The sequence below is a fragment of the Scyliorhinus torazame genome, chromosome 14 (genome assembly GCF_047496885.1).
Source record: "Scyliorhinus torazame isolate Kashiwa2021f chromosome 14, sScyTor2.1, whole genome shotgun sequence".
Classification (NCBI taxonomy): domain Eukaryota; kingdom Metazoa; phylum Chordata; class Chondrichthyes; order Carcharhiniformes; family Scyliorhinidae; genus Scyliorhinus; species Scyliorhinus torazame.
The window spans coordinates 177,958,231-177,979,725 of record NC_092720.1 but is presented as its reverse complement, the minus strand read 5'-3'; the positions used below and the strand labels follow the sequence as shown (position 1 = coordinate 177,979,725).

At 53.5% G+C, this 21,495-nt stretch overlaps 2 protein-coding genes across 4 annotated transcripts in view; one reads left to right on the top strand and one right to left on the bottom strand.

Moving 5' to 3' along the window:
* The window catches only part of slc39a7 (solute carrier family 39 member 7), a 75,190-nt gene that overhangs the window by 7,965 nt on the left and 45,730 nt on the right, over positions 1–21,495 (top strand). The gene's annotated exons all lie outside the window — the stretch shown is intronic.
* The window catches only part of LOC140390241 (uncharacterized), a 28,185-nt gene continuing 21,107 nt past the window's right edge, over positions 14,418–21,495 (bottom strand). For all 3 annotated transcript variants that reach the window (XM_072475216.1, XM_072475217.1, XM_072475219.1), the window contains 2 exons: positions 19,626–19,740; positions 14,418–14,708 (listed from right to left, as the gene is read on the bottom strand). The gene's annotated coding sequence lies outside the window, so the exon portion shown is untranslated. The remainder of the gene's footprint in view (positions 14,709–19,625; positions 19,741–21,495) is intronic.

Genomic DNA, 21,495 nt, shown 5'->3' with positions numbered 1-21,495 from the left:
AGGTCCCCCAATCTTCTTATCCCTGCCCTGTGCCACCCCGCAAACCTCCACCTGTTCTTCCTGGGGTGAACCGGTGGTTCCCCCGTAATGGGGTCCCCGCCGAGGCCCCCACTTACCCCCTGTGCCGCCTCCACTGCCCCCAAATTGTGAGGGCAGCCACCACCACCGGGCTCGTGGTATACCTCCTTGGAGGGAGCGGCAGCGGCGCCGTTGCCAGCGCCCCCAGACTCGTACCCACACAAGATGCCGTCTCCAGCCTCTTCCATGCGGCCCCCTCCCCCTCCATCACCCACATGCGCACCATCGTCGCATTGGCGGCCCAGTAGTATCCACAGAGGTTGGGCAGCGCCAGTCCCCCCCTATCTTTACTCCGCTCCAGGAACACCCTTCTCACCCTCGGAGTCCCTCGCGCCCACACAAACCCCATTATACTCCTGTTAACCCGCCTGAAAAAAGCCTTCAGGATAAACATGGGGAGACACTGGAACAGGAACAAAAACCTTGGGAGCACCGTCATTTTGATTGACTGCACCCTACCCGCCAAGGACAGCGGCAACACATCCCACCTCTTGAACTCCTCCTCCATTTGCTCCACCAGCCTTGTAAAATTAACCCTATGCAGGGCCCCCCAGCTCCTGGCCACCTGGACTCCCAGATACCTGAAGCTCCTCTCCGCCTTTTTTAGTGGGAGCTCGCCAATCCCCCTCTCCTGGTCCCCTGGATGAACGACGAACAGCTCGCTCTTTCCTCATGTTGAGCATGTACCCCGAAAAGTCCCCGAATTCCCTAAGAACCCTCATTACCTCTGGCATTCCTCCCACCGGGTCCACCACATACAGCAGCAGGTCGTCCGCATAAAGTGACACCCTATGCTCCTCCCCACCACACACCAACCCCCTCCAGTTCCTTGACTCCCTCAGTGCCATAGCCAGGGGTTCAATCGCCTGTGCGAAGAGCAGGGGGGGTAGGGGACACCCCTGTCTCGTCCCTCGGCGCTCCTGTTTGTGACCACACTCGCCATCGGGACCTCATACCACAGCCTAACCCACCTGACAAACCCCTCCCCAAACCCGAACCTCTTCAGCACCTCCCACAGATACCCCCACTCTACCCTATCGAAGGCTTTCTCAGCGTTCATCGCCACCACTATCTCCGCCTCCCCCTCCCTCACCGGCATCATGATAATGTTCAAAAGCCTCCGCACATTCGCGTTCAACTACCTCCCCTTCACAAACCCCGTCTGGTCTTCATGGATGATCTGCGGCACACAATCCTCAATCCTCGTGGCTAAGATCTTCGCCAGCACCTTGGCATCTACATTTAGCAAGGAAATCGGTCTGTAAGACCCATACTGCAGGGGATCCTTGTCCCGCTTCAGGATCAAGGAGATCAGTGCCCGGGACATCGTCGGGGGCAAAGACACCCCTCCCTTGCCTCATTGAAGGTCCTAACTAACAGCGGGCCCAACAGGTCCATATATTTTTTATAGAATTCGACCGGGAAACCGTCCGGCCCCGGTGCCTTCCCCGCCTGTATGCTATTCCTTTGATCAGCTCCTCCAGCCCAATCGGGGCCCCCAATCCCGCCACCAGTCCCTCTTCCACCTTTGGAAACCTCAATTGGTCCAGGAAGCGGCCCATCCCTCCCTCCTCCCGTGGGGGCTCGGATCGGTACAATTCCTCGTAAAAGTCCATGAAGACCCCATTGATGCCAACCCCACTCCGCACCACACTCCCCCCCCCCCCCCCCCCCCTGTCCTTAACTCCCCTGATCTCCCGAGCTGCGTCCTGCTTCCGAAGCTGATGCGCCAGCATCCGTTTTGCCTTTTCCCCATACTCGTAAATCGCCCCCTGGGCCTTCCTCCACTGCACCTCCGCCTTCCTGGTGGTCACCAGGTCGAATTCGGCCTGGAGGCTACGGCTCTTCCTCAACAATCCTTCCTCGGGCTCTTCCACATACCTCCTGTCTACCCTCACCATCACCCCACCAGCCTCTCCCTCTCCCCCTGCTCCCTCCGCTCCTTGTGGGCCCTGATGGAGATCAGCTCTCCCCTTACCACCGCCTTCAGTGCCTCCCATACCATCCACACTCGGACCTCCCCCTTGTCGTTGGTCTCCAGGTGCCTCTCTATACTTCCTTGGACTCGCTCGCTCACCTCCTCGTCCGCCAACAGACCCACCTCGAAGCGCCACAGCGGGTGCTGGTCCCTCTCCTCCCCCACCTCCAAGTCCACCCAATGTGGGGTGTGGTCCGAAATGTCTATTGCCGAATACTCAGTATCCTCTACTCTCGCTATCAACGCCCTACTCAAGATGAAAAAGTCGATTCGGGAATAAGCCTTATGGACATGTGAGAAGAATGAAAATTCCCTAGCCCCCGGCCTTGCAAATCTCCAAGGGTCCACCCCTCCCATCTGGTCCATAAACCCCCTCAGCACTCTAGCCGCCGCTGGCTTCCTACCCGTCCTAGACCTGGATCGATCCAGTGCCGGGTCCAGCACCATGTTAAAGCTTCCCCCCATTATCAGGCCCCCTACTTCCAAGTCTGGGATCCGACCCAACATACGCCGCCTAAAACCCGCATCGTCCCAGTTCGGAGCATACACATTGACCAGTACCACCCTCTCTCCCTGCAACTTACCACTTACCATTATGTACCTGCCGCCATTATCTGCCACAATGCTCAACGCCTCAAACGACACCTTCTTTCCCACCAAGATCGCCACCCCTCGATTTTTGGCATCCAGTCCCGAGTAAAACACCTGACCTACCCACCCTTTCCTCAATCTTACCTGGTCTACCACCTTCAGGTGTGTCTCCTGAAGCATAACCACATCCGCCTTGAGTCCCTTCAGGTGCGCGAACACGCGGGCCATTCAGTCCCCTTACATTCCAGGTTATCAGCCGGATCAGGGGGCTACCCACCCCCCTCCCACGTCGACGAGCCATGACCTTTCCTCGGCCAGCCACACGCCTGCACCCCACACCCAGCCCATTCCCCACAGCGGCATACCCCCGTCTCGACACCCCCCACTCGCTCCAGCTCCTCCTTGACCATAGCAGCAGCAACTCGATTCCCCCACCCCCCCCCCCCCGCAACCCCCCTCCCCCACCCCAGCTCCTTCTTGACCATAGCAGCAGCAACTCAATTTCCCCCCCGCCACCCGTCCCCCTCCCGTCCCCACCGGCTAGGACCCATCCTAGCTGATTTACTCCCCCTATTGCACTTCCGCAAGTCAGCTGACTCCTGCTGACCCCGGCCACTCCTGCCTCTCCTTCGACTCCTCCCATTGTGTGGCACACCCTCCTCTCCCTTCCCCATCCATAGGCTCTCCCCCTCCCCCTTCTGTTCTAAGCGCGGGAAACAGCCCTCGCTTCCCCGCCCCGGCCCCGCCCCCTCCAGTCTTCAGCGTGGGACAAAGCCCGCACTTTCCACCTACCAGGCCTCGCCACCTCTGACGCAGATCCTTTTACAGGCCCGGTCCCCTCACCCCTGACTCGGGCCTCCCCCTCCCCCGCAGGGCCCCATCTCACCTCCAAGAGCCCCCCCGACCAACCCAACCAAAACAGTGCCCAACCCGCCCAGCCACCCTCACCGGCCCAAAAGAGAAAAAACACAAAGAAAAAGAAACCCGGAGCAATACAAAGGCCCCCCCCTCAAAACAAAAATAAACATAGCATATCAACCGTAGTCCCCAATCGCCTGTTCCGACCCTCAATCTGTGTCCAATGTCTCGGCCTGAACAAAGGCCCACGCCTCCTCCGGAGACTCAAAATAATGGTGCCGGTCCTTGTAGGTAACCCACAGTCGCATCGGCTGCAACATGCCAAACTTCACCCCCTTCCTGTGCAACACCGCCTTTGCTCGATTGTACCCGGCCCTCCTCTTCGCCACCTCCGCACTCCAGTCCTGGTATATTCGAACCTCCGCGTTCTCCCACCTTCTTGGCCCACCCGAGCACACACTCCCGATCGACGAACCGATGGAACCTCACCAGTACCGCCCGCAGAGGCTCGTTAGCCTTGGGCCTCCTCGCCAGCACTCTATGGGCCCCTTCCAGCTCCAGGGGCCTTTGGAAGGACCCCACTCCCATCAGCGAGTTCAACATGGTGACCACATAGGCCCCCACGTCCGGCCCATCCAGCCCCTCCGGGAGGCCCAGAATCCGCAGATTCGTCCGCCTCGACCGATTCTCCATCTCCTCCAACCGCTCCTGCCATTTCTTGTGGAGCGCCTCGTGCGCCTCCACCTTTACCGCCAGGCCTAAGATCTCGTCCTCATTGTCAGAGATCTTTTGTCGAGCCTCTCGGATCGCCACTCCCTGGGCCGTCTGTGTCTCCAGCAGCTTATCAATAGACGCCTTCATTGGCTCTAGCAGGTCCGTTTTAATCTCTCTAAAGCAGCGCTGGATACCCTCCTGCTGCTCTTCTGCCCACTGCATCCACGCTGCCTGGTCTCTGCCCGCCGCCATTTTGTCCTTCTTCCCTCGCACCTTCTTCGGGTCCACCACCACCTTTTCTGTCGCCCCGCTCCTAGTTGAAGCCATATACTGACGGGGAGCTGTTGTAGACTCCTTCCCACATCGGGAAACGTCGAAAAAGTGCCATTGGGGGCCCTGAAAAGAGCCCAAAAGTCCGTTTTTGCGGGAGCCGCCGAATGTGCAACTTAGCTCTGCATAGCCGCAACCAGAAGTCCCAGTGGGATGATTTTCAGAGAGCAAAGGAAGGACAGTTAGTTCCTGGGCAAGAGGAAGAAGCTGCTCTCCCTTTCTCTCTCTCCCTCTCGCTATTGTTTTCTGGAGAAATTCTTTATAGCTGCTGTACTTCTGAAACTGCAGAGATCTGAATGAATCTACAGTGAAAACCATTACAGACTGTAAACCGAAACCTCGAAATGAAAGCCTGCACTGAAGAGAGGTGTGTTAAAAGACCACCCGCTGAAACAAAGACTCCTATCCTTTTTACATTGATCATTATTTTTCACCCCTCTTTTCCCCTCTGTGTTTGTCTGTCTTGTGTGTGTATAGAGGAAGGGGTAAGTTTAAGTGAGGGAGTTAACAATTAGATAATAGTGAACGTGTTTTAACTGCTGCATATTTAATTATAGTTATTGTTATTAATATATATATTTAAATTTAGAGTACCCAATTCATTTTTTCCAATTGAGGGGCAATTTAACATGGCCAATCCACCTAACCCGCATATCTTTGGGATGTGGGGGCGAAACCCACGCAAACACCGGGAGAATGTGCAAACTCCACACAGACAGTGACCCAGAGCCGGGATAGAACCTGGGACCTTGGTGCCGTGAGGCAGCAGTGCTAACCACTGTGACACCGTGGCGTCCCTTATTAATAAAATGAATTGTCTTTACTTTTACAAACCTGGTGACTGTAGTTATTGGGCAGCCAAGGGCCAAGGACTTCAGACATTTTCTAATAATTATTTATTAATCTTGATTGTGTTGCGACTCCCTGTCAAGTGGGACTAGAATTGACTGTGCACTAGCTCAGGGGTTCGTAACAATCCAAATTAGGAGCGGGAGTAAGCCACTCAGTCTCTTGAGCCGTCTCCATCATTCAATAAGATCATCATTGGTCTGATTGTAATCTTAACCCCACGTTCCTCCTATCCCCGATAACATGGCACCCGCCTCGGTAATCAAGAATCTATCCAACTCTACCTTAACTATGCTTACACTGCCTTTTAAGGAGAGTTTCAGAGACTCACAACCCTCGAGGAAAGAAATTCCTCACCTCTGTCTTAAATGAGTGACCCCTTGTTTTTAAACCGTGAACCCTCATTCTTGATTCTTCCACAAGGGGCTAGTTTAGCACAGTGGGCTAAATAGCTGGCTTGCAATGCAGAGCAATGCCTGCAGTGCGGGTTCAATTCCCGTACTGGCCTCCCCGAACAGGCGCCGGAATGTGGCACTAAGGGCTTTTCACAGTAGCGTCATTGAAGCCTACGTGTGACAATAAGTGATTATTATGATTATTAATAAGAGGAAACATCCTGTCACATTGTAAAGCTACTTCTAGTTTGTTCCTGTTTATTTCCTTATTTCCCATTTCTTATATTTTGCTATTACTATTTTGATCCATGGATGAGTAATGAGCTGTGAATGTAGCCTGTATCTTTAAGGAAAAGACGCAACGTGTACATAGGTTTTAATTCAAACAGGCAGATTCCAGAATGCTGTGCTGCTTCCGACCGACGTCAGCGATGACTCGCTTTAATGCACTTGACAGGTGGACAACAAATTGGCTCAAACATCAGTGCCCTGCCCGGTGACCGGTGGTGATTGGTTCTGGTCCCACCGACATGTTTCTCAGTGTCACATGCTGGAGGTCACTTCACTTTCGATTCTGCAAGCTGCACGGAGGAATCTAACCAACTCACTCCAGGAATATCCAGTTCATTCTCACCAAAAGGCCCCTGGGAGTACCACTTCTCTCTCCAGGAAAGCCTGTGCCAGCAGACACCAGAATCTGATAACACTCTCTAAGAACAGGCTGATGTGAAGCCAGAGGCTTCGCCTAGAAAAGTTGTGAGTTAGAAAACTGCTGAACTGCAAAGGAGATCATTAAATGCTGTTTCCAGACATTAAAACCACACTAATACTGTGCAGGAAGTGCACTAAAGGACTCATCATCGGAAGCAAGGACTCTTCTCTTTTCACCTTAATCCTTATTATTTTCCACATCCCCCCCCCATCTCTGTTTGTCTGTCTTGTGTGTGTGGGTGGAGGGTGGTGCAGTTAAAGGGGTGTCTGGTATTAGCTCAATATTAAGCAGCTGTATTTACTGTACAGTCCATAGTGGTCTGGTTATAAATAAGCAGTAATTGTATTTCAACTTACAAACCTGGTGACTATGATTATTGGGCAGCCACGGCCCATATATTTCAGGGATTTAGATAAGAATTATTGGATAATTCACTTATGTTGTTACTCCGGGACATGTGGGGCTGGAATTAACCGCGCACTTGCCCAGGGTGTCGTAGCAACATCCACACTGTCAATAACGCTCAAATCTTACAGATTTCGAGCAAGTTATGTCTCACTCTTCTAATCTCCAGTTGAAGCAAACCCAACCTCTCCAACCGTCCCTCATAAGACAACCCGCCCATTCCAGGTGTTAATCTAGTAAACCTTCTCGAAACTGCTTCCAACGCATTTACAATCAAATGTTGCAACAGCTTTTGCAAGTACATAAAAAGGAAAAATGTAGCGGAAGTAAACATGGGTCTCTTGGAGGCAGAGACAGGAAAAATGATAATTAAGAATAACGAAATGGCACAGAATTTAAACAAGTACCTTAGGCTAGATTCTCTGTTTGGGAGACTAAGTGTTCCTGCCGGGACTGAATAGTGTACTATTCACGATTCCATCAGGATCACTATTCATTCTACGATGCAGGACATGCAAATGTGCCCGTACTCTGCCAGCGAGAATTGGAAGCAATTCCCGGCCCAGCAGGCAATGTAACTGCAGGGGCGAATTAGCGCCAAATAGCCTGACAGCTAGAGCTATTTTTAAGCGCTCCACTTACCACACACTCGCTGCAGCCATGAAGATGACTCGGAGAAGACCTGCCCCCTGGAGGTCGGGAGCTGGGAGTCTGAAGTGGACCCACAGCTCCATGCCAGTGAGGAGAGGACGGATACCCTCTTCCCCAGGGTGGGCTCCTGAAAACAGCGTGGGAGGTGATGGCAGAGGCTGTCAGTGTTGCCAGCCTCACCAGGAGGCGCCAGCTTGTGATCCTGAGGGGTGGGGAGTCACTGCTGAGGCTTCTGCCCTGAGAGGGACAGTATGCCAGGGAGAGTTCCAAAGACCATGGTGGGTGTCCTATGGTTGGTGTGAGCTCTGCTAATCCCCTGCTTCCTCTGTGGTGGGGCTGCACCATTGAGGAGTGCCAACAGCTGGTGGGCCGCTGATTGAGCCACGCCGTTCCCTCAATGATCCAGCTGAGGATGTCCAGAGGCCATCCCACACCACCCAACGCTCTCTGAACATTCACAGGTCACAATGAGCAGTCAACAGTGTGAAAAACATGGAGTCTGTAAGTAGCACCAAAGGAGCGTCTTTCAATCACATACTGCAGCATTGGCCCTCTTTACCAGACCACCCGATCCCAATTAGGCAATTCGAGTGCACGGACCTGTCAACAAGTCATCCCCCACTACTCCCCCTGGCCCCAGAAGCCATCCTCCAGCAAGCTCACGTTTTTTTTAGCCTCTTGCTCCCCCTCACCAGCCGTGACACCCAGGCCCCGCTTGCAGATTCTTGCACCAATTCATGCTTGTGCGATTTCTGCCTCAGAGGGTGGAGGGGAGGAGCACGAAGTGGCGAACCTGCTAATGAGATTTTAATCCAAGCAAATGATAGTTTTGCATGGGCCCACCAGCACCGGTTGCAAACTTCGATAACACCACCAGCGGGGGACTTGGAGCGTGGCATTGAAATCGACACCAGAGACAAATCGCGATACTTCCATTGCGAGATATTCTCCGTCTGATCATAATTCTCGCTGCCCAAAGGTGAGGTGGGGTTACAGGCATAGGGCGGCGGCGGGGGGGGGGGCGCGGTGGGCCTGCATGGGCCTGCATGGGGTGCATCCGGGGGTGGGGGGGAGGGGCCTGCATGGGGTGCATCCGGGGGGAGTGGGGGGGGGGGGGAGTGGGTCTGCACAGGGTGCATCTTTTGGAGGTTCGGTGCAGACTTGATGGGCTGAATGGCCTCCTTCTGCACTGTAGAGATTCTGTGAACATACAGAAATGATGAGGCCTGCTGAGGGTCAGAAACTTAAGATAATTGACATTAGTAAAGAAAAGGTACTGAAGGAAATAGTTACAGGGAAGATGCTCAAATCTATTATTTTTTAAAATAAATTTAGAGTACCCAATTATATATTTTTTCCAATTAAGGGGCAATTTAGCATGGCCAATCCACCTAACCTGCACATTTTGGGTTGTGGGGGTGAAACCCACGCAGACACGGGGAGAATGTGCAAACTCCACACGGACAGTGGCCTAAAGCCGGGATTTCGAATCCGGGTCCTCAGTGTCGTAGTCCCAGTGCTAACCACTACCCCACCGTGCTGCCCTTCAAATCTGTTACTCAGGGTCAGGAAACAGGGCACTTCGAAAATTATAAAATAAAAGGACAGAATCGGATCAGCTTTATGAAAAGGGTATCATTTCTGACAAATCTGTGAGAATTATTTTAAGCTGAAAAAGGTAGATAAGGGAGAACTAGTGTCTGTAGCATATTTGGATTTTTAGAAGACGGTTTGAAAAGGTGCCACACTGTTACACAAGATTAGAGCACACGCGATAACAAGCAGACAAAATGGAAGTAGGCCAGTCGGCCCCTTGAGTTTGCTCTGCCATTCAATAAGATAGTGGCTTATCGGATTGTTCTTAATGCTCCACATTCCCCATTGACTCCCCAATAACCTTTGATTCCCTCGCCTAACAAGAATCTATCTACCTCCGCCATAAAAGTATTCTCCACTACCTTCCCCACCTCCACTACCTTCTGAGGCAGAGAGTTCTGAAGTTGCTCAATCCTCAGAGAAAAAAATTCTAACCCTGTCCTAAAAGGGCGATCTCCAAATTTCAAACATGTGACCCTAGTCTAGACTCACCAACCATTTAGGACTGCGATGAGTGGAAACTTCTTCACACTGAGGGTGGTGAACCTGTGGAATTCCTCACCACAGAAGGCTGTGGAGGACAAGTCACTGAATATATTTATGAAGGAAACAGATAAAATCTACAAATCCCTACAATACAGAAGGAGGTCATTCGGCCCATCGAGTCTGCACTGACGTTCCGAAAGAGCACCCTACGTAGGCTCACTCCATCACCTTGTAACCTTTCACATTGATAATGGCCAGTCCACCTAACCTGTGCATCTTTGGACTGTGGGAGGAAACCAGAGAATCCGGAGGAAACCCCCGCAGACATGGGGAGAACATGCAAACTCCACACAGTCATGCAAGGCCGCAATCAATTCGGGTCTCTGGCGCTGTGAGACCACTGTGGCACCATGCCACCCTGGCAAAGGTGTCAAGGAGTATGAGGAGAGCGCTGGAGTGTGGCGGTCAGAGGATTAACCATAATCAGATTGAATGGCGAAGCAGGTTCGAAAAGCGGAATGACCATCTCCTGCTCACATTTTCAATGTTTCTAAGAGGAAACATCCTTTCCAGGCCCAACTTGTCAAGGCCATTCAAGATACATCAATCGAGTCACTATCTCACTCTTCTAAACTCCAATGGAAACAAGTCCAGTCTAACCTACTGACATTTTTGTTCTCACAGATTGAGGATAAAGAACAGGAATAAATTTATGAGTTGGAGTTAGTACTTGGGTCTCAGCTACTCACAATCTATTTCAACAGCTCAGGTGAGGGGATTGAGTGTAATATGTGCAAGTTAATTGGACTCGCCACTCTTTTGAGATCAACCAAATATAAGAAAGGAAACAACTTAGGGATAAAGCAAAAAAGGGCCACTTCTGATAGGGGCAATGCCTGAATGTGACTCAACATGGCATAGTAAGAAGTCGTACAGGATGAGAGGAAGGAGCTGCACTCCGAAAGCTAGTGATTCCAAATAAACCTGATGGACTTTAACCTGGTGTTGTAAGAGTTCTTACTGTGCTCACCCCAGTCCAACTCCGGCATTTCCACATCAAAATGATTTTGGAGGAGGTGCGGATTCCTGCGCAGCGGCTCCCTGACGACAGCCACCACTCCTGACGGGGGGGGCGAGCTGCGGCGCGAGGCGACCTGTTCCAGACTTTGAGCAGGTCCTGGTAAAAGATGGGCAGCGCCTGCAGAAGGTAACAAAGGCCCTGCTGATCTACGAAGTGGCGAAGGGGTCAAAGTGACCAGCCGGTACCACAACATGGAGGCTATCAACTGGTTTATGACAAGAACTCGACCCCTGTAAGACAGCACTCAGGACTGTCCTGTCCAGCATCTTAAGAGAGCGGTGACCTTGGTCTCCAGCTCCTGCCAGTTAGCCGGCCAGGATTCATCAGCCGGGCAAAGATGGGGCTCCCAGGGAGATGATGCTGGTCCTACTCCAGATGAAAGGCCGGAGCTCCACCAGCAGCTGGATCCATCTGCCACGGACCGACCAGGAGTCCGGAACACTTGGCCCAGCTGATCCTGGCAGAGGATGCAATGGAGTACACAGCCTGGCACTCTCGCATCCTCCGTAGGTCAGCAGTGTCAGTGAACATGAGGAGCACATCATCAGTGTAAGCTGAGAGGACCACCCCAATGCCTGGCCGTGCAGAAGCAGTCCCGACAGCCTCCTCTGCAGGATGCGCAGGAAAGGCTCCACGCAAATAGAATAGAATTGGCCAGACAAGGGGAGGCTCTGATGCACTCCCCCCCGCCTCCCTAAAGCGAAGAGGCGCTGTCAGAGACCCGTTAACCTTAACGAGACACTCTGCGGCAGTCTACAGAAGTCGGATCCGGGTGACAAAATGCATCCCGAACCTGAATGTTTGCAGAGTCCTGAATAAATATTTGTGGTCCACCCTGTCCAACGCCTTCTGATCTAGGGTCAGAAAGGTGCTTGACAGACCAGTGTTCTGGGAATGATGGACCAGGTCCCGGACCAGATGGATGTTGCCATAGATTGTGCAGCCTGGGACGGTGTAGGAGCGGCCAGGCTGGATGATGTGGTCCCAACGGTGCCAAGGTGTTAACACATCGCCTTGGCGAAGATCTTGTAGTTCATGCTGAGGGGGGGAGACTGTTCGACAATTTCTAAGGAGGCAGAGATCCCCCCTCTTTGGCAGCAAGGTAATGGTGGCTCTGCGCCATGAGAGAGGGGCATCTCCCCGGTCATGATACTTTCCCCCAGAACCCCCACGTAGCCGCTGCCCAGGACGTCCCAGAACACCCAGAAGAACTCCACGGTCAGCCCGTCCAGCCTGGGATTTTGCTCCTGGCAAGGTTGTCAAGGGTGCTGGTCAGCTCCTCCAGGCGGGCACGAAGAAGTCCACCGCCTCGCTACAGATGGGCTCAAAATCATCCTGTGCCCCCACCAAGCAGACGTCCTCGGGGCAGTCGCCGTCTGTGGCCGAGTCCCCCACCACATTGTGTGTGGTCAGCACCAACTCGCCCAACCAGCCCTGGGTCTGCCTCGATCGCACCCCCCCCGGAACGTCGACAGATATGTTCCTCGCGGGCTCCTTTCGGGGTATCGGGCCAGAGGGAGGCGGTGGCTCAGACTCCAGTTCCTCCGGCGTCGCCAGGCCACTGGATAGATCCGGGAACAATTTGGGGAAAAGCTCCGCAATGGAGACTGGGGCAGCCAGTGTCCGAGGATGGGGTGGAGATGGGGGGGGGGGGTTACACTTGGTTAATATGCAGGTACATTAAGCAATTGGGAAGGCAAATAGTACTTTTGCAAGGGTCCTTCTTATTTGTTCTCTTTATTCCCTTATTTTCTCTTTATTTTTGTCGCTACATTTTGATTATGGGTGATTAACAGACATGTCACTTTTAGGTAAGCAGCCTGCACCTTTGATTCAAACAGAAGGATCTAAAATATTGTGCTGGTTCAAAGAGGAGATTGACCAGGGACAGAGAAGTGGGTGGGGTTTCAGTTTGATAGATTGGCTGGTGAATTGGCCCAAAAGACTGTACTCTGCACAATAACAGGTAGCGATCGGATCTGATCCCATTGCTGTTTTTTTTAGTCCCAAGGCTTGAGCTTTGTTTCAGTGTTGATTCTGGCAGCCCGGTGAAGGAATCTAACGGAGTCCTCTCCAAAAAGATCCAGCTAAACTCCCTCTGGGAAGCCTACAGTGAGGGCTGTAGCTCTCTCCAGTAAGGACCAGCTAACTCTCTCTCCTGAAAGACAAAAGGCAGATCCGACCAACTCTCACTACAGAAAGATAAGAGGCCTCAATGCGAAGACGTTTGATGAGAAATAAAATGTCTCTCCAGAAAGCCTACTGCCGGCGAGTATTGCATTTTTATGAAGTACAGGGCCCTGGATGAATGACTCTACTCTCCTTTCAGCCTTCTTCCTTCCGAGATCAGTCCCAACCTCTTCAATCTATCCTCACAACTGAGGTTTCTCACGCCTGCAGCCATTCTTGTGAACCTCTTCTGAATTCGCTCCAAGGCGTTCACATCCTTCCGACAGTGTGCTGCCCAGAACTGCACACAATACTGCAGCTGAGCTCTAACTAGGGTCTTGTATATGTTCAGCACATCCCTCCCTGCCTCTCTACTCCATGCTCCTACAAATAAAGCCCAGGATACTATGCATGCTTCATTTGTTTTTAAATTTAAAGTATCCAATTTTTTTTTTCCAATGAAGGGCCAATTTAGCGTGGCCAATTCACCTACCCTGCACATCTTTGAGTTGTGGGGGTGAGACCCACGCAGACACAGGCCCTCGGTGCTGTGAGGCAGCAATGCTAACCACTGTGTCGCCCTGCATGCTTCATTAACGGAATCGAAGGGCAGCACGGTGGCACAGCGGTTAGCATTGCTGCCTCACGGCGCCGAGGGCCCAGGTTCAATCCCGGCTCTGGGTCATTCTCCGTATGGAGTTTGCACATTCTCCCCGTCTGTACGTGGGTTTCGCCCCCACAACCCAAAGATGTGCATGGTAGGTGGATTGACCATGCTAAATTGCCCCTTAATTGGAAAAGATTAATTGGGTACTCTAAATTTATTAAAAACGGGAAAAATAAAATATTAATGGAATTGAGCGAACTGGACTTCACAGTCTCATAGTAAGAGGTCGGTCATTGAGGTAGAAATGAGGACAGATCTCTTCACGCAAGAAACTCTGGTGCCTGGAGGGCCACGGACACTCAATGTTGTTAACTATATTTAAAAGATTGATAGGTTTTTGGACAATGCATCAATGGGGAATCAAGGGATACGGGGATAGGGTGGAAAACTGGAGTTGTGCTCGGAACAGATCCATGATTTTATTCATTGGCGGAACAGGCCGGAGGGAACCATGCTTCTAACAGGGACACCAGCAGGTGGAGATAGAGAAGGGTGGCGAAATGAGGGCAGTGAGACAGGAATACCAGCAGATGGAGGTAGAGAGCAAGGAGATTGAGATGGAGAGTGAGAGAGAGGTGTGAATGTAGGCAAGTATGTTCTGACAGGGGCAGGGAAAGAAGGGACCAGTTGTGTTCCTGTCTCCAGGACAATGCACAATGAGAAGGTTTTTTTTTGGGGGGGGGGGGAAAGAGAGAGAGAGAGAGAGAGAGATGGGCACAGAGTGACAGAGTAAATCTGACAGAAGCTCCTCTGTGTTAAATGAGTCCCCACCAAGTGAGTTTGGACAGCAGTCACCCAGCGGCTGTGCACCCCTCACTCCAACAGACACAAACACCATCCAAGCAGCGGCCACCACCTTGTAAAATGGGAAAGCTTTTTTAATTGTTTCTCTGTGATAGAAAGTCTTTACAAAAATACTGTAGAATACACACACGCACACACAAACTGATATATATATATATATATATACACATATATAAATGTATAAATAAACAAATTATTTGACTGTCTTGGGTCATGTCTTGATCAAAGCTGCTCAAGCACGGTGTTCTGTTCTTGGCATTCCCCCAAACGACCCAACACAGGGGGTTAAAGGTGACGGAGCATGCTCTGCTCAGGGTGGGCTCGGGCTCATTACATCTGGTACGCTGCAATCAAATGGACAAAAGGGGCATTAGCCATCACCAGTCACCATAATCACCTTTATGGACCCATAGGCCCACTTACCTGCCCTATCTCCCCCCCCCGTATCCGCACCTAACCTGTACATCCTAGGACATTAAGGGGCAATTTTCTAGCATGGCCAATCCACCTAACCAGCATATCTTTGGCCAGTGTTGAAATTCCAGTTGTTCCCAACAACGATGAGGAATGTCAGATGCTGCAGGTCCTACCTCCAACTCTCTCTCTCGATCTCTACTCCCTCTTCAATTTGTTTCGCTGCTTGAACAATATTCAAAAATAAATTGGGGTTCTCCCGGTGACAGCTATGAAGTGAGCACACAAGGTGGCTCCTGTTTGGGGAATTGTTTTTTGACCTGTTTAATAGGTGTTTTTTTCAAGGGAGAAAGTGGTACCGGGTGACAGAATTTGAACCCTCTGTCATGTGATGTCTAAGGGGTATAATACGATGAATAAATTGGGCAAAGGATCTTTGCCCGATTCGGAAGTCTCTCGAACCTCAGAGGGAAGAAAATGGCGGAGGTCTCTGTGGCGTCATTGCCCCCCTCAGTGGACTTCGTGTCGGGTGAATTTAGGAAACAGCGACAAGCGGCTGCTGAGGATCTGGTGATGGCGATTGAGGGGCCCTGGCACCTATTCATGTGACCTTGGACAGCTTGGATCAGCGGGTGGAGGTGCAGGGGATGACGGTTAAGGCGGCAGAGGAGGGGCTCAATGATCACAGCGATTGAATTGTCTTGATAGAGGCAGAGATGGCGTTGTTGGCGGGGGAGCGAAAGATGCTAAAGGCCAAAGTCGATGACCTGAAGAACCACTCCAAATATCAGAATTTAAGGATCGCTGGTCGCAGGGACGCCTGGAAGGTACAAGGGCCACTGACTATGTATCTAAAATGTTTGGGAAATTGATGGGTGAGGGGATTTTTTCGACCCCTCTAGAGTTGACTGGGCCTATCGATCGCTGAGACAGAAGCCCAAATTGGGGAGCCACCACGGCTGATTAATGTCCGGTTCCACAGGTACCTGGATAAGCAGCAGGACCCGAGATGGGCGAAGGGCACTTGAGTGTAGATGGGATGGCCATCCCATCCTAATATACCAAGATGTCAGGGCAGAGTTGGCAAGAAGACGTGCAGGTTCAATAAGGCCAAAGGGGCCCTCTATAGAAGCAATGTGCGTTTTGGGACGGTGTACCCCGCTCACCTTTGTGTCACTTAGAAATTATAATTTTGTCGCACCGGAGGAGGCAAATAACTTGGTGAACAAACATGGACTGGGGAGTGGGGTGGGGAAGAGAACTGAAGGCTTTGAGGACTATGATCTCTTTTGTTCTGACATTCTGGAGTTCTCCTGTATTTAAAAAAAAAAAAATTTTTGTTTTGTTGTATGTAGGATGATTTCTGAAGTGGGGGGTGGCATGTTGTGGTACTGGAGCTTAATAGTTTGGGGGTGTTTATGACACTGTTGGAACCAATGGAGATGGGATTGAAGCGTGGGTTCCTGTTTTCTTCCTATGTTTGATTTGGGTTGGGAGGTTGTTATGGATACATGTTGTGATAGGCTTGGTCTTTGTGTTGTCTTTTTTTTCCACCTTAGGTGGGGGTCACCTGGCTAGTTAACGGGAGCGGAGTGGGGGAGATGGCTGCAGCTGGTTACCTATGGCGAGGTGGTTCTTGTTTCTTATGGTAATAAGCTTAGGTTTTGGGTATTTGTTTTGTGGGTGGCATGGTTGGGTTTTGGTGGGCTATGTGTCTGGTGTTCGGGGGGGTGGTCAGGGCTGAGTGGGAGGGAGAGAATGAGAGGAATTGGAGGAAGGGTAATTTGCTGACGGTGCAGGATCCTTTGTTTTTGAACTGGTTTGATGGGGGTGATGGCAGCCATCTTGGGTTGGCCTGGAGCCGGCTCGGGTCTGTGGGTTATACAAGTCTGAGCCTCCGGAGGAGGAATCTACAACGGTAAATTTTAGTTTAATTGACCTTTCAGGAGGCAGAGCGGGATAGAAGGCAGGAGGGGCCGATTGGGCAGGAAGAGATCTTGAGCTGGATTCGTCTAATGCAGACGGGGGAGGCATCGGGTCCTGATGGGATTCCCTGTTGAGTTTCAGAAACAGTTTGCTGGCTGCTGGTCCCACTTATGTTGGAGCTGTTCAACGTCTCTTTGACTCGAGAGTACTTGCGGCCACTCTGGCGCAGGCATCGATCTTGAAAAAGGACAAGGATCCAACAGAGTGTTTCATACCAACCTATTTCTTTGCTAAACGTAGATACAAAGCTGTTGGCTGAGGCACTGGCAAATCGTTTGGAGCTTAGTCTGCGGGGGGTGATTTCGGAGGAGCAGACAGGGTTTGTTAAGGGCCGGAAACAGTCAGCCAACATGAGGAGACTCTTGAATGTGATGCTGCCCCCCTCTTCTCTTCAGTCGCCGAGCCAGAGATGATTATCTCGATGGGTGCGAGAAGACGTTGAGTGGAGGTACCTTTTTGAGGTTATGGAGCGATTTGCTTTGGGGCCGAAATCTGTATCCTGGGTTTGGCTTTCATACAGGGCTCCCAGTACGAGTGTCCATACCAATGCTGAGCTCGGGGTATTTTTGATTGAACAGGGATACGATGCAGAGGTACCCATGATTTCTGCTGCCGTTTGTGTTAGCAATTGTGCTGCTGGCCATTGTGCTTAGATCGTCTTCTAAGTGGAGGGGGATAGACCGGGGAGGGAGGGAGCATAAGGTGTTCCTGTAAGCGGACAATTTATTGTTGTACATTAAAGAGCCTCTCTCCAATGTGGGGGAGATAATGGAGGTGCTCAGGAAGTTTGGTTCCTTCACGGATACAAGTTAAACCTTGGAAAAAGTGATTTTTTCTTCTTCTGGTGAACGGCTCCTGGGAGGGAAGCTATCTAGGGAGGTACCGTTTCATCCAGCAAGGACTAGTTTCCGGTATCTGGGAATTCAGGTGGCTCATGATTGGGCTTCACTCCATAAACTTAACTTTGCCAGTCTGGTTAATGGGGTGAAGGCTGATTTGAAGAGGTGGGATGCACTTCCTTTGACTTTGATGGGAAGAGTGCAAATGGTGAAAATGAATATTCTTCCAAGGTTTTTGTTTTAGTGTCTCACAGTCTTTCTTTCTAAGGCTTTCTTCGGTAGGGTCAATAAGTTAATATCTATCTACTTATAGGCTGCACGGTAGCACAGTGGTTAGCACTGTCGCTTTACATGCCAGGGTCCCGGGTTCGATTCCCGGCTTGGGTCACTGTCTGAGCGGAGTCTGCACGTTCTCCCCATGTCTGCGTGGGTTTCCTCCGGGTGCTCCGGTTTCCTCCTACCAGTCCCGAACAACGTGCTGTTAGGTGAATTGGACATTCTGAATTCTCCCTCTGTGTACCCAAACAGGTGCCGGAGTGTGGCGCCTAGGGGCTTTTCACAGTAACTTCATTGCAGTGTTCATGTAAGCCGACTTGTGACAATAAAGATGATTATTATTACTTCTGCAGGCAAGACTCCTTGTGTGTGTAGGGCTTTTTATTTTATTTTTTACAGACAGGCAGATGTGGGTTGGCACTACCTAATCTGCTGTGTTATTACTGGGCAGCAAACATTGATAAGGTACAGGGGTGGTTTCAGGATCCAGACTCTCTTTAGGGGAGGATGGAGATGGCTTCTTGCAAAGGATCGAGCACGAGGGCTCTTGTTACCGCCACATTCCTGTTCTCTCTGGTGAGATTCATAGAATTTACAGTGCAGGAGGCCATTCAGCCCATCAAGTCTGCACCGGCCCTTCGAAAGAGCACCCTACTTAAGCCCCACGCCTCCATCCTATCCCCTTTATCCCCATAACCCAGTAACCCCACCTAACCATTTTTTTTGGGACACTAATGGCAATTTATCGTGGCCAATCCACCTAACCTGCACATCCTTGGACTGTGGGAGGAAACCGGAGCACCCGGAGGAAACCCACGCACACATGGGGAGAACGTGCAGACTCCGCACAGACAGTGACCCAAGCCGGGAATCGAACCTGGCGCCCTGGAGCTGTGAAGCAACTGTGCTAACCACTGCGCTACCGTGCTGCCCAAATCACGCTCTGCGAAATTACAACAAACAATTTTGAACGGATCAGTACCAACGAACCGCGGAAATTAAACACCGAAGCAGAACAAACGTTTCTCGGCACGGACAGGAATCAAACCTGCGATCTTTGGTTTACGAGCCCAACGCCTTCCCACTTGACCACCGCACCACGCGGTGCGGTGTTGGGGCTCTCGAGATTGCCGTCGAGCCCAGTGGGAATAGCTTCTGTGAGAATTTGGAACCAATTCAGGCAGCATTTTAAATTAGGCTCTATGTCACTGTTGGTGGTGACCTGCAGGAACCATAGGTTTGTGCCATCTAGTCCAGATTCAACTTTCAGGGGATGGGAGCGGGAGGGGTGAGAGAGGTTTAGAGGGTAGGTTTGCAAGGTTCGAAGAGATTTCAGAGAAGGCCCAGCTTCCGAGAGGGAATGTATTTCAATATCTGCAGGTTTCATTGGAAGAAGTAAAGAGAAAGCGGGAGGATGAGTTGGGGTGGTCTTGTAATTACATTATTTGCAAAAATGTAAATTTTGTTGGAATGGTTTGAATATTTTAATGTTATAAATGAAAAATCGAATAAAATATTGTTTAAAAATTGGTCGTGGAGGAAGTTCCATCAGTTCAATAATGGGAAGACCAAAGACATTAGCTAGCTATTGGCTTCAGTCCCCTCCACAAACTGCTATTCCTGGCCATTCTCTCCACCCCCCTTCCTGACAAATGGGGGGAGGGAGGGCGAGGAGGAAAGAATTCATGAAGGGAGTGCACGAACACAGACCGGCTTCCCTCAAAGACCGGCTGCAATAAGCAGTACCTGCCCAAGTGTGAGCTGTGAGCTCCCGGACTCTGATCCCGAGTACGACGTAGACAGTGCTCGGTCCTCTGGTGCCACGGATTCCCGGCCAGAAACACCTCGCTGTTCCAAACCGCTGAACGAGAGAGAGAGTGAGAGAAAGAGGCAGATTAGTGACCAACCCAGCAAGGTTAGAACAGATTTTAAAATACACCTCTGTGGAACAGTCTGCTCTTCATAACCAGATTGATACCTGGAATGGAAGTACTAAGGTTAGGGGCAGGAGATTTAAACAGGATTTGAGGAGGGCGACGAGTGGGCGGGGGGGCGACGAGTGGGCGACGAGTGGGCGGGGGGGGGCGACGAGTGGGCGACGAGTGGGCGGGGGGGGCGACGAGTGGGCGACGAGTGGGCGGGGGGGCGACGAGTGGGCGACGAGTGGGCGGGGGGGCGACGAGTGGGCGGGGGGGGCGACGAGTGGGCGACGAGTGGGCGGGGGGGCGACGAGTGGGCGACGAGTGGGCGGGGGGGCGACGAGTGGGCGACGAGTGGGCGGGGGGGCGACGAGTGGGCGACGAGTGGGCGGGGGGGCGACGAGTGGGCGACGAGTGGGCGGGGGGGCGACGAGTGGGCGACGAGTGGGCGGGGGGGCGACGAGTGGGCGACGAGTGGGCGGGGGGGCGACGAGTGGGCGACGAGTGGGCGGGGGGGCGACGAGTGGGCGGGGGGGGCGACGAGTGGGCGGGGGGGGCGACGAGTGGGCGGGGGGGCGACGAGTGGGCGGGGGGGGCGACGAGTGGGCGGGGGGGGCGACGAGTGGGCGGGGGGGGCGACGAGTGGGCGGGGGGGGCGACGAGTGGGCGGGGGGGGCGACGAGTGGGCGGGGGGGGCGACGAGTGGGCGGGGGGGCGACGAGTGGGCGGGGGGGGCGACGAGTGGGCGACGAGTGGGCGGGGGGGGCGACGAGTGGGCGACGAGTGGGCGGGGGGGCGACGAGTGGGCGACGAGTGGGCGGGGGGGCGACGAGTGGGCGACGAGTGGGCGGGGGGGCGACGAGTGGGCGACGAGTGGGCGGGGGGGGCGACGAGTGGGCGACGAGTGGGCGGGGGGGCGACGAGTGGGCGACGAGTGGGCGGGGGGGGCGACGAGTGGGCGGGGGGGGCGACGAGTGGGCGGGGGGGCGACGAGTGGGCGGGGGGGCGACGAGTGGGCGGGGGGGCGACGAGTGGGCGGGGGGGCGACGAGTGGGCGGGGGGGCGACGAGTGGGCGGGGGGGGCGACGAGTGGGCGGGGGGGGCGACGAGTGGGCGACGAGTGGGCGGGGGGGCGACGAGTGGGCGACGAGTGGGCGGGGGGGGCGACGAGTGGGCGACGAGTGGGCGACGAGTGGGCGGGGGGGCGACGAGTGGGCGACGAGTGGGCGGGGGGGGCGACGAGTGGGCGACGAGTGGGCGGGGGGGCGACGAGTGGGCGGGGGGGCGACGAGTGGGCGGGGGGGGCGACGAGTGGGCGACGAGTGGGCGGGGGGGCGACGAGTGGGCGGGGGGGCGACGAGTGGGCGACGAGTGGGCGGGGGGGCGACGAGTGGGCGACGAGTGGGCGGGGGGCGACGAGTGGGCGGGGGGGCGACGAGTGGGCGACGAGTGGGCGACGAGTGGGCGACGAGTGGGCGGGGGGGCGACGAGTGGGCGGGGGGGCGACGAGTGGGCGGGGGGGCGACGAGTGGGCGGGGGGGCGACGAGTGGGCGGGGGGGCGACGAGTGGGCGGGGGGGCGACGAGTGGGCGGGGGGGCGACGAGTGGGCGGGGGGGCGACGAGTGGGCGGGGGGGCGACGAGTGGGCGGGGGGGCGACGAGTGGGCGGGGGGGCGACGAGTGGGCGGGGGGGCGAC